The sequence below is a fragment of the Suricata suricatta genome, chromosome 16 (genome assembly GCF_006229205.1).
Source record: "Suricata suricatta isolate VVHF042 chromosome 16, meerkat_22Aug2017_6uvM2_HiC, whole genome shotgun sequence".
NCBI lineage: Eukaryota > Metazoa > Chordata > Mammalia > Carnivora > Herpestidae > Suricata > Suricata suricatta.
Genome location: NC_043715.1, coordinates 53828665 through 53841264, shown reverse-complemented (window position 1 = coordinate 53841264; position 12600 = coordinate 53828665).

Here is a 12600-nt window from a genome sequence, read left to right as displayed (position 1 = left end):
GTGTATTATGCTAAGTGAAACAAAGTGGTCAGAGAAAGACAAATGCCATAGGAATTCACTCATGGAATTTAAGGGTGAGGGGGAGAACAAGGGGGAAAAAAGAGACAAATAAAAAAACAGACTCTTTCTTTACTTTTTTTTTTTGAGAGAGAGGGAGCGTGTGTGAAAGGAGCAGAGAGAGAGAGAGAATCCCAAGCAGGCTCTGCACTGTCAACGCAGACTCTGACAGACTCCAGCCTTGATCTCACCAACTGTGAGATCATTACCTGAGCTGAAATCAACAGACATTGAACTAACTGAACCACCCAAGTGCATCTCCCCCGCTCCCCAACACACCTTTAACCTAGGAGAACTTATAGTTACCAGAAGGGAAGTATGTGGGGAGATGAAAGAAACAGGTGATGGGGATTAAAACTACACTTACTGTGATGGGTAATATACAGATTGGTTGAATCATGGTACTGTACACCTGAAACTAATGTAACACTGCATGTTACCTATATGGAAGTTAAAAATTTAAACTTAATTTACGAAAACTTTCCACGAAGTGGTAGAGATGCACATCCTGCGAGAGCCAGGCAGGGTCTGCAGTCTGGGACCAAGTCCCTCATGGGGAGTCTATGTGGAGCTATGGCTTGATCCAGAAATGTCTCCTGCATTCGAATTTAAGCAATTTAAATAAGGAGTGCTCCTGTCTGTGTAGGGGATGCAAACTGAAATGTGATATGCAATACTCTACCAATGTGAAATGTGCCATTATTAACCGACATTTTTCAGGACTTCGTTTCCATTTCTCTCCCCATTTACCATGTGCTTAGTCCTGTGTTCATTTCCAGAGATGTTCATAATCACAGGATCCGGGGTGTGGGAGATGAGGGATAAGACGTGGTAATTTAGCTTACCAACCATTGCTAAATCATCAACAACAAACAAAACAAAACAAAACACCAAAACTTCAAAATGTGGAACTAAGTTGAGTTGTTCTTTGTATTTGTTACTGTGTTCCACACTTGATGTGACTGATAAGTAACTTTCAGGTAATCTTTGTGACAAATAATTTCAAATTCACTTTACTCTTTTTAACTTCAGAAGTTTTATTTTTTAAAAATTTTTAGGGGCGCCAGGGTGGCTCAGTCGGTTAAGTGGCCGACTTCAGCTCAGGTCATGATCTCATGGTTTGTGGGTTCAAGCCCCATGTCGGGCTCTGTGCTGACAGCTCAGGGCCTGGAGCCTGCTTCTCATTCTGAGTCTCCCTCTCTCTCTGACCCTCCCCCGCTAACACTCTGTGTCTCTCTCTCTCAAAAATAAATGTTTTTTTAAAAAGAGTTTTTTTAATTTTTATAGTTTTCAATTTCAAATTTCACTTAGCTAACATGTAGTGTTACATTAGTTTCAGGTGTAAAATATAGTGAATGAAATAGAAAAGAAACAAAATAGCTAAAATATGAAATAATCTTTTCAGTGAAAACATGTTAGTTACTATGGATAAAAATAAAGTAAATGTGGCAGAGGACATGAGCAGATATTTCTCCAAAGAAGACAACCAGATGGCCAAGAGACACATGGAAAGATGTTCATCATCACTTACCATTATGGAAATTCAAATTAAAACTACAGTGAGGTATATCACCTTACACTGTCAGAATGGCTAAAATCAACAACATAAAAAACAATAGGTGTTGGCAAGGATATGGAGAAAAAGGCATTGTGCATTGTTAGTGAGAATGCAAACTGTTGCAGCCACTGTGGAAAACAGTATGGAGGTTCCTTAAAAACTTAAAAATAGAACTACCTTATGATCCAGCAATCACACTACTGGGTATTTACCCAAAGAACACAAAAACACTAACTCAAAGGGCTACATGCACCCTATGTTTTAAACATGATTATTTACAATAGTCAAGATATGGAAACAGCCCAAGTGTCCATCAATTGATGAATGGCTAAAGGAGACGTAGTAGTATAGTGGCATGTGGCTAGCTCATTTGGTAAACCATGGAACTCTTGATCTCAAGGTTGTGAGTTCAAGTGACATGTTAGGTGTAACTTACTTAAAAAAATTAAAATATAATAAAAGATGTGCTACACACACATACACACATGCTGGACTATTATTCAATCATAAAAAAAAGAATGAAATCTTGCCAGTTGCAACAACATGAATGGAGGTAGAGTGTATTATGCTAAGTGAAATAAGTCAGTTGTAGAAAGACAAATATCATACAATTTCGCTCATATGCATAATTTAAGAAAGAAACAAAAGACCAAAGGGAAAAAATGAGAGAGAGAGAGAGAGAGAGAGAGACAAACCAAGAACAGACTCATATATAGAAAATAAACTGATGGCAGTAGGGGGCGCCTGGGTGGCTCAGTTAAACATCTGACTCTTGATTTCAGCTCCGGTCATGATCTCACTGTTTGTGGGTTCAAGCCCTGTGACCGGCTCTGTGCTGACAGTGAAGGGCCTGCTTGGGGTTTCTCTCTCTCCTGCTCTTTCTGCCCTCCCCCACTTTCTGTCTGTATATGTTGTGACATATATTACATTTTAAGATTCCTCAGCACATAGGTGGCTCAGTTACTTGAGCATCCAACTTCAGCACAGGTCATGATCTCTTTGTTCATGAATTTAAGCCTCTCAGCACAGAGCCTGCTTCAGATCTGCTGTTGCCCTCTCTCTCTCTGCCCCTCTTCCACTTGAGCTCTCTCTCAAAAAATAAAGAAAACATTTTCTTAAAAGATGTCTCTGAGGTATTTATTTACTGGTGTTTAGTAATGTTTGACTCTTAGTTAAATACAGTGCTTCATACAGTATAATTTTAAGATCTCCCCAGTTTGAATTTCTGACCAGTGAAAATTTATTCTGTCTAAAGAGTTTCCAACTTCATTACTTTTGTAGATTCTTTGGTAATAACTGTAATATTTTATTAACAAAGAAGGGACTAAAACTTTCCCGCATTTATGCAAATGTTGGTTTTGACACTGGGAAGAATTCTTTCTGGTTATGACACTAAGGGAATATTCTGATAGATTTCTTTACTTGATTACATTTACAATGTGCATCCTCAGTTTTAAATGCTTGGGATTCACTCAGATGTAACTGAAAAGAGAATTCAATCCTATTATAAATCATTCCATGAATTTGTTTCCTGCATATTAAAAAAAGCACCGTGCTGGGGATAGATTTGGGGATCTTCAGAAGGTAGTATATATAGATTATCCTGAGTTACATAATATCGACAACCACCCATGCTGACGTAAAAGAGATTTTAGCATGGACTTCCATGTTCACAAAAAAAATAAGTGACTTGTGGAACTTCCATCAATATCTTAATAGTTGGGGAGAGAAGCCAATTGTTGGTTGAAGTCATGGACTCATTTTGTTTATGGGGAAATTTGTTCCTTATAAAATTTACAAGTCAGCAAAATAAAGACATTCACAGGAAAAAGAATAGACTATTTCCTCAATCACAGGAAGATTTTGACATACGTGTCTCTGTTATACCATTATAAAATAGATGCACATTATTAAAGATAGAAGATTTCAAAATCATTAGACTTCAAACTTCAGAAAAAAATAGGAACTAGCTTAACTAGGTGAATTAGAAATTAAACTCTATCACAAAAACAGAGACTATACATTTTTAAGAACACATGGTATTTATTACTATAAATTTTTTAAAATCTGGACTTAGATAAAAGAATAGACTATATACAAAACAATCTTGCAAGGGAAAATTCTCTGATCACAAAATGTGCAAAGATATCAAAGGTCAGATAGAAAAAAGCTTTTCTTTTATAAAGAGGAGTAAACAAGACCAAAGAGAAGAGATGGGATAGTGGATGAACAGATGTCATTACCTGTAGGTGATCAGGGAATATTTTGCCTGGAGGCCAGCCCTCTCTTTGTGCAGGCTATTAGGAGGAAGGACTTTCCCTAATTATAATACTCAAGGATGAGTCAACGTTAAGGATCCTTAGGAGATAAACTTAACTAACAATTGATTAAGTCATGTTACAAATATTAAATTCTGATTGATAAGTGGGGACTATTAGTTCACCTAATTATTCATAAGACAAGAAATGGGAATTTCAAGGATCTGTGTCTGGCTCTCTCCTAAGTAATCTATGGGCTACCTGTAAGTCTTACCAAGTAATAGAAGAAAGAGTGTTTTTTGCAGTAAGCTGTTTCCTGGAACAGAAATCACTGGGGGAAATTCTTAACCATACTCAGATAAAATTCAATATTGATAGTACTCATTAGAAGACCCTAAAATGAATATAGTTCAAAAAAATGAATACATGTTATATTTGTAAAATGTAACAATAATGTGGATTAAAAACAATGACAATGAACTTGTCAATGAACTTTGAAGCATATGTCTTTGCATGTCACTGAAAGGCCCTTTATTTTTATTATGTCATTTTTGCAAATTTTTGACAGAAAATAGGTAAAGATTGTTATACAAAATACGATGAGGTGTGGAATGATAACCCCATTTTGTATGACAGTATGACATTTTGTGAGAGACCATTTCATCCTCAAGGGGTCTTTTCTAAAAACCTTGAAAAGAGAGTACATGTGTATTTTCCTTGGATGCAGGGAATAGACAATATTTAGGTAAGCAAAAGAATGTGGGGAAGCGAGGATCATATAATTGACAATACTGGTAATGTTTAGTTCAGCTAGTATGGTTAAGACTGGGTAAAGATCAAAATAAGCTATGGGAACACGTGGTCATAGCAACCTAATTTGAAAGGTAACATACATAGGCTTTCAGGTATAATCAATAGTAGTATTTGGAACTAAAGGGAAATTGTTTACAAGTAAAACCAAGTGGTCTTCAACATAGTGAACAGATCACAATTTTTGGTGACAGATCCAACAGTCAGAAAGGTTTTCCCCTTTTGGAATGGATTGAAACAGTGCAGATTAGAGTACTGTCTAGGAAAAAAAAACAGAAATTAAATCTTTGTGTGAAACCTCACAAGAAGAGTGTCCCTTGCTCAAGCACATGAAACAGTCCTGGAATAGAAGAGGGATAGTGAGGAAACCAAACCCTGACAACTGACCCCTCCAAGCCAATGGCTTATTTTTTGGTTGGGGGTTTGGATGACAGAGTACACTTCCTTACTTGGCATTAGTCTGTTTAGATAGATTTTGTTTGTGATTTAGTCTTTGTAGATTGTATATTTCTAGGTTTTTTTTTAGGTTATCTAATTTGTTGGATGGTTCATACTTTCTTACGATCCTTTGTATTTCTATGTTGTCTGTTGTAATGTCTCCTCTTTCATTTGATTTTGAGTCTTGTCTCTTTTTTATCCTAGTGTAGCTCAAGTTTTGTCGTTTATGTTTACTTGTTATTTATAAGTGCACATGGAACATTCTCTAGAATAGATCATATAGTAGCTCACAAAACAAGCCCCAACAAATTTAAGATCAAATTCATATCATGCATATTTTCTAACCACAATGCTATGAAACTAGAAGTCAACCACAAGGAAAAATGTGAAAAGACTACACACACACAGAAGTTAAATAACATGTTACTAAGCAATAAAGAGATCAATCAGGAAATAAAAGAACAAATTAAAAATATACATATGGAAATTTGGGGCACCTGGGTGGCTCAATTGGTCAAGCTTTAGACGTTGGCTTAGGTCATGATTTCATAGTTTGGGAGTTTGAGCCCCACATCAGCTCTGTGCTGACAGCTCAGAGCCTGGAGCCTGCTTCAGATTCTCTCTCCCTCTCTTTGCCCCATCCCCTCACATTCTCCCCACCCCCATCGCTCAAAAAATAAACATTAAAAAGTTTTTTAAATCCCATTTGCAACTGCACCCAAAATAATAAGATACCTAGGAATAACACCTAACCAATGAAGTGAAAGGCCTGTACTCTGAAATTTTCAACATTGATGAAAGAAACTGAAGATGGTGCAGACAAATGGAAAGACACACACACATACAAGGAAAGACATTCCATGCTCATGGGTAGGAAGAACAAATATTGTTAAAATGTTTCTATTACCCCCAAGAAATCTATTAAAGTAATCCTTATCAAAATACCAACAGCATCTACAATAGAACTAGAGCAAATAATTCTAAAATTTGTATGGAACTGCAAAAGACTCCAAATAGCCAAAGCAATCTTGAAAAAGAAAAGCTGGAGGCATCACAGTTCTGGACTTCAAGTTATATTACAAAGCTGTAGTAATCAAAACAGTATGGTATTTGCACAAAAATATCCACACAGATCAGGGAACAGAATGGAAAGTCCAGAAATAAACTCACAACTATATGGTCACTTTATCTTTGACAAAACTATAAAGAATATCCAATGGGAAAAGGACAGTATCTTCAACAAATGGTGTTGGGAAAACTGGACAGCAACATGCAAAAGAAAAAAACTGGATCACTTTCTTACACCATATACAAAAATAAACTCAAATGTCTAAATGTAAGACCTGAAACTATAAAAATCCTAGAACAGGAAGTAACCTCTTTGACAACAGCTATAGCAACTTTTTCCTAGCTATGTTTCCTGAGACAAGGGAAACAATAAGAAAAATAAACAATTTGGGCTTAATCAAAATAAAAAGATTCTGCACAGAGAAGGAAACAATCAACAAAACAAAAAGGCAACCTACAGAATGGGAGAAGATATTTGCAAATAACATATACAATAAAGGGCTAGTATCCAAAATATATAAAGAATTTATGAAACTCAATACCCCAAAACCAACTAATCCTATTAAAAACTGAGCAGAAGACACAAATAGAAATTTCTCCAAAAACATCCAGATGGCCAAGAGACACTTAAAAAGATGTTTATCATCTCTTATCATCAGGGAAATGCAAATCAAAACTACAGTGAGTTATCACCTCATATCTATCAGAGTGGCCAAAATCAACAATGCAAGAAATAACAGGTGTTGGCAAGGTAGTGGTGAAAAAGGAATGCTTATATACTGGTTGGTGGTAGTGCAAACTGGTGTAGCCACTCTCGTGCTTTACATTTACATGGAATATCTTTTTCTAGCCCTTCACTTTGAGCCTTTGTGGATCCTTAAATCTCAAGTCTCTAGAAAGCATCATGCAGTTGGGTTTTGTTTTTTCTAAAGCCTTCCAACAACTCTGTCTTTGATTAGATAATTCACTCATTTACACTAATTATCAATAGTTAAGGATTTACTAATGCCATCTTATCAATTGTTTTTCTGGCTGTTTTGTAGTTCAGTTATTCCTTTTTTCCTCTTTCTGATTTCCTTTAGGAATTGATAAATTTCTATAGTAGTATGCCTTAATTAGAACCATGAACCATAAGGCTTGTTACCATAACAGCCTTTGAAAAATTGCTTTCCTAGTAAAATCCTTAAATCAGATCTATCATCTGATAAAACTTTCTACACATTAACTTCCATGAAATTACCATAAAAATGTCACAGGCAATTTATCTAAACAGTATTTCACACTTTCAACATCATACTGTATAAATGATACTACATGTGCAGCAGAAAAGGACATGCATTTATTAGCACAAGGAAAATTGTCATCTTTCCCAACCAAGTGAGAAACATTAAGGATAAACATTCAGTGTTGAATTAGTCTGACTTTATTTTTTGTTTCTTTATTTGAGAGAGAGTGAGAGAGGGAGGGAGGGGCAAAGAGAGGAAGAGACAGAATCCCAGGCAGGCTCTGCTTTGTTAGTGCAGATCCAATGTGGGGCTCAAATTCAGAAACTGTAAGTTCACGACCTTAGCCAAGATCAAGAGTCCAACGCTTACTTGACTGAGCCCCCCCAAGTGCCTCATTCTGACTTCGTTTTTTATTATTTGACTGTTAACAGCTTCAAATCTCCCATCCCTTCTCCCATTCTACCACTCAGTTAGGTAAGGTGATTAGACATCATTTGTGCTTTTTCTTCGGCACTGGTGAAAAGTTTAAGCCACATTCAGTACCCTTGCTGGAATTTCCTTACTCACACTTCTAACAGAAATACCTGAAAGATATGAAGAACCATAGGTTTCCCATTAGCAAGAGTTGTAAAATGAATATTCTACCTTAAAAGCATATTAGGCCAAAAGTAATTCTTATATGGTTATAAAGCTTCTCAACCTATGTATGCAAATATTTAGGAATACAAAGGGAATCAGATTCCTCATTTAAGAAAGAGTGATTACACATAGATAAAATTATTTTCAGGAAAGCCTACTTCCAACACCCCTATGATCAAACCACTCAGAGTATTTACATAGGTCCTGAAACAAGTCGTATCTTTCTGTTGCCACCCCAAAGTACTCACCATTTGGCAGCAGACATTTGGGTGTCTCATATTTGAAGAAAAGCAGTATTATACTAATACACTGTAATGGTAATTTTAATAATTAGGTAACTAGGTAAACAAAAAAGGCTAAAGCACAGGATTCATAATATAATGATAAATAATATCTTATTTTTTAATGTTTATTTATTTTTGAGAGAGAGAGAACACAAGCAGGGGAGGGGCAGAGAGAGAGAGAAACATAGAATCCAAAGCAGGCTCCAGGTTCTGGGTTTTTAGTACGGAGCCCTACACCAGTCTCGAACTCACAAACCACAAGATCATGACCCAAGCCGAAGTTGGACACTCAACTGACTGAGCTACCCAGGTGCCCCAATGAGAAATAGTATCTTAACAAACTTCATTAATAAATAAACAGCAATTCACAATTACAAAATTAAAAAGCACTGAATAGATTTTGCCACATTCATTACATTTGTAAGGTTTCTCTCCCGTAGGAATTTTCTGATGCCATGCAATATTGGAATTTTGACTACAGCCCTTGCCACATATATTATACTTATATGGTTTCTCTCTGGTATGAATTCTCTGATATCTAGTAAGTTTTGCAAATTGGGTAAAGGCTTTGCCACACTCATTACGTTTGTAAGGTTTCTCTCCAGTATGAATTCTCTGATGAATTATAAGATTTGAATGTTGACTACAGACCTTGTCATACACATTACATTTATATGGTAAACTTGATAAACTTGATAAAACACCATTGTAAGAATAACAAAATATTGTTCTGATTCAATAATAAAACTATCTATATTCATGCAGATATTAACCCCTGGTGCATGACAGTCACAATATATGATACATATTGTAAATAATCTGTAATTTCTGTAATTCATAATAAAAATGAATTTAACATTTTAGAATCTGTATTATCTGTAAATTATCTGTAAATCATAATAAAAATGAATCTAACATTTTAGAAACCCACAATAAATCTAGAAGATAAATAATAAGCAAATGCAATTAGAAGCCATTTTAATCTGTGGCATTCTAAAGACCTCTTTCTTCCTTCAGAACAAAGGGAAGGGCTCCTATCCCAGAAGAAGTATATCAAATGAGATTTGCAGTGAAATACTCTACTACTGAGCTATACCCCCACCATAATATGAGAATTAAAACATACATTAAGAACCCCTGACTTTTTAAATATCTGGTTCAGGTATATACATAATATTTTAAGACAAAGAATTTGGGAAGGCGATCAGAAATCAGAATTGTGATTTCATGCCTACAGTTAACTAACAACCAATAGAGTTATTTCCGAACTATGAAGCGACTCTTAATTATGCAATTCTGCAGTCATGACATACATGTACTAGAGTATGTGCCTTGAAAATTCACCATGGCAGAGACAACACTGAGATGAAATAAATTACAAAATAAATACAGACACAACATATTGCAGGCAAAGGTGAATCACATAAGAGAAGATTGAATAATATTAATAAACAAAGGTAAATTTTCAGTCCTTGCTATATGCTATACAAAAATCAAAATCTTCTAATAGTATTATCAATTTAATTTTCTTGAGGTAAATCATCACACTATTTCAGGTAAAGACAATGGGCCCATGGTGTTTATGTATCCAATACTAATTCTCATAGAAAGTAAATGTGAAAGCCAAAACTTGAACTTGGGCCTGCAAACTCAGAGCACTAGACACAATGGCCCACTCTAGGAAGTGAGCACAAAGGCATAATAAATACCACCATCCTGCAGAGAAATGCTTCAAGAAAACTACAGGAATTGAGTTGTGTTACTAATATTGTTACTGACTCATCCCTCCTGGATAACAGCATCTGAGTCATCACTCCTTGAATGTGTTGATTGAGAGAGTGGCCAGGCGTGGTGCTATCCTGAGCAACCTGGCCTCTGGAAGAGTAAGGATCTTTATACAATGTGGGAGCTCTCTATACAATAGGGTTCTCTGAAGAGACTTCGGTGTCCAGGGACTCAACAATAAAAAGCTAAGGAAGAAACGGCTCCAACCAGATCAGTGAATGAACTGAGGAAAGGTACAAGAACAGAGCCTATGCTTGCGAATTTATGGGAATACAACTGTACTGGGACAGTACAAATCTTTATCTCAGAAAATGACATGAACTGATTTAGTAAGTGGCACAATACTGACCTATTCTTCGGGAAATGTACTATGGGTGTAGGGCAGGGAAGAATGGAAGAGATTAGAAAGGCAGTCAGTATGATATAGTGGGAGGAATAGAGGTTTACCTTCTATTCTAATATTTGCCTTAAAATGTATCAAATTGAATATGCTTGGCCTTCTGTTTATAAGCGTATGCTCAAAAGAGCTCTACATACAGACATGTACAACATGTCTGTACATACAGACATGTACAGAATGTCTGTACATACAGACATGTACAGACATGTACAACAATGTTCTTAACAGGTATTAAAAGCAAAATTTTGGGAGCACCTGGGTGGCTCAGTCAGTTGAGCATCTGACTCTTGGTTTAGGATCATGTCATGATCTCATGGTTCATGAGAATGAGCCCTGTGTGGGGCTCTGCACTGACAGTATAGCGCCTGCTTGGGATTCTCTCTCCCCATCTCTCTCTGCCTCTCCCTCACGCTCTCACACACACACACGCTCTCTCTCAAAATAAATAAGCATAAAAAAAATAAAAGCTAAATTCTGGACATAGCCATCAAGGGGAGAATGGATGAATTCACTCCAGGTACACATGCAGATACAAAGAAAGTCTGTCAAGAACTCAGCAATGGAAGGTGACATGTGTGCAAGATGATGAATCCCTGGTAGGGAAGACAAAGAGTTTGTTGGGAGGAAACAAACTTAGCAGCAGGTTTTTGTAAAGACCTGAACTAAGGGGAGATGTGGTTAGATTACCAAAAAGAAAAAAGAAAAAAAATATATATACAGCATACCAACCAAATTATTAATTACATATTTTGTAAATAGAAATTTAACAGTTTGGGCATGCTAGCCTTTTTGAGGCTAAGTGTCCTTGTTTGTTATATAAAAATAAGAGTGCTTCTTTTGCAGCCTCCTCTAGTTATCCAAAATCATATATTTGGATCTCTTTGCACAACTGCTGACATGTGTACTTAGCCAAAATTAATACATTCTGATTTCATTAACAATCATCACAACCTAGGCAACCTCAAGGGGCAAATAACTTAATGACTCACAGCGGGGAATGGATTCTACGGAAGGGCAATGTTAGTAACAGGTGACTGCAGAAAAGAGCTTTTGGCACTGCCACACAGGCGGCAGATGTGCAGAGAGGTGGTCAGCAATGTAAGCAGTTGACAGTAGCCAGAGAAAAGTGGAGCACTGACATGTGTGTCAACAAGGACCAGGCGACTTTTTATGGAATCCATTTTAAAAGATGAAGATCAAAACAGCCTTCGGGTCAAGTAAAAAAATGTAATTTCCAGGACAAGAAAAATTTGGTGGAAAATTCCAAGAGTTATATAAGCAATAGTGGTGAGGATGTACATGGAGTGGAAGAGATTGGCTAAATTCCCAGCAAGATATAATGAGATATTCAAATATTAGTTTAGTATACCAAGATGTACATGATAAATCTAGACAAGCAGATTAATTATTAGAATAAAGCATGTGGGGGTGCCTCAGTAGCTCAGTTGGTTAGGCAACTGACTTTGACTCAGGTCATGAGCTCACAGTTCATGGGTTTGAGCCCCTCATAGGGCTCTGTGCTGACAGCTCAGAGCCTAGAGCCTGCTTCAGATTCTGTGTCTCCCTCTCTCTGTCCCTCCCCACTGGCACTGTCTCTCAAAAATAAACATTTAAAAAAATTAAAAAAGGCATTTGAACCAAAATATAAAAAGTCAACAAAATTCAAATAAAATCCAAGAAGTTGTATGTATGTGTGTATGTATGTATGTATGTATGTATGTATGTATTTTGAGAGACCATGAACACGAGTGGGGTAGCAGAGAGAGGGGAAGAGAAAAATCCGAGCAGGCTCCATGCCTGGTATGAAGCCTGATGTGGGGCTCAGTGTCATGATTGGTTTTTTTTTAAATAGTTTATTGTCAAATTGGTTTCCATACAACACCCAGTGCTCTTCCCCATAAGTGTCCTCCTCCATCACCACCACCTCTTTCCCCCCCCGCCCCCTTCCCCTTCAACCCTCGGTTCATTTTCAGTATTCAATAGTCTCTCAAGTTTTGCATCCCTCTCTCTCCCCAACTCTCTTTCCCTCTTCCCCTCCCCCTGGTCCTCCATTAGGTTTCTCCTGTTTTCCTGGTAG